Consider the following 1,536-nt stretch of genomic DNA (forward strand, 5'->3'; position numbering starts at 1 on the left):
AAACTTAAAAAAAAAACTTACAAAATAGTAGCTACAATGTGACACCCTTTCTTTTGTACAGAGAATAATGCATGCTATCACAGGCATAAAGTATGGAAAGGACAGATACTAACATGTTAACAGCAGTTGCTCTTGGGTTGGGAGGCAGCGATGATTAGAAGAAATTTTTGTATTTTTCGTTTATACTAGTCTGCTTTCTTTTGTGTTTTTCTACCCTGAGTACCTTGTTTGCCTAATTAAAGAGTTAGGGAAAGGAGGAGGGAGATTTCCTCACCTGCTTTTAATTTTTTTTTTTTTTTTTTTTTTTTTTTTTTTTATTCTTTTTGCCCATTTTTTTTTTTTTTTTTTTTTTTTTTTTTTTTTTTTTTTTTTTTTTAAGGAAAATCACGCTGACTGTGTGCCTAGGAGACTATTGCCAGAATTCCCAACGTCTCCCACAGCCCCGTGCTTGGGGAAACCAGAACTAAGTGAAAGACTTTTGCTCCGAGAGCAAAGTGCACAGGTGACAGTCATGAAAAAAGGCCAGACTACAGAAATGGTGGACTGATCCTAGGAAGGGCAGGCTGGCGTGCGGAAGGGCGCCAGCAGACAGCCCTCTCCCTAGCTGGCGCTCACCCCAGCCTCTCCCCGGCCAACTCGGGGCGAAGCGCTTGGATGCGTGGCTCTGGAAGGGCACTGAGCCGGAGCATGCTGGGGCACCGCGCGGGCACCCGGGTGGCGCCGCTGACAAGGGATGCTAGCAAGCTGTGGTCGCGGAGCTAGGAAGCTGTAAGCCTGCGAAAAGCCAAGCCAACCAGGTAGAAGCGGCTCCGCAAGAGTCTGCCCTGGGCAGTGCCTGCCGAGCGCTGCGTTGACCCTCCGAGCCGGCATGCCGCTGCGGCGGAGCCATCGTGAAGTGGCTCCCCGACCAGGCCGTCCTGGCAGCCCGCCCGCCGCGCCCGCCGGGGAGCAGTGCCAGGGGAACCAGGGCAGGCGAGGATCATGTGCTCCGCGCTCAGGAGCCCTGGCATTCCTCGCGGGCGGCTGCTCTGCCCTCCATTTCCACTCAGGGGGCTGTCAGTCTTACTTTAAAAAGACAAAAACACAAATTACGGTGACGCAAAAGAAATATGAAAACAAGAGTCAGAGGACCTAGATTTGACTGTCAACCCATGTGACCATGAGCAGGTCACATTCATGCCTCTGCTCCCCTATCTGTGACATGGATATAATGATCCTATTTGTCCCAAGAGGTAGCCGTGAGTCTTATTAATGAAGATACAATGATATAAGAAAGAGTAATGAAAACTGCTTTGTAAATTATGAAGGATAAGCTGATGCTAGTCCCTGTTCGCTGGATGTATACTTTTCAGGACTTAATAGTTCTTTAGCTTTGAATGTTATTTGTGTGTATTGGTAAATCATCACTTTCCACTTCCACAGCTTAAAATGGAAGACTATATAGTGCAGTGAACTGGGAAGGATATCAGGTCCAAAGCAAAAGAGAGTACATACCTGCCAATATAAAGATCAGTAACATTTCTTTTTTTTTTTTTT

The sequence above is a fragment of the Cebus imitator genome, unplaced genomic scaffold (assembly GCF_001604975.1).
Source record: "Cebus imitator isolate Cc_AM_T3 unplaced genomic scaffold, Cebus_imitator-1.0 Scaffold39, whole genome shotgun sequence".
Taxonomy (NCBI): Eukaryota; Metazoa; Chordata; class Mammalia; order Primates; family Cebidae; genus Cebus; species Cebus imitator.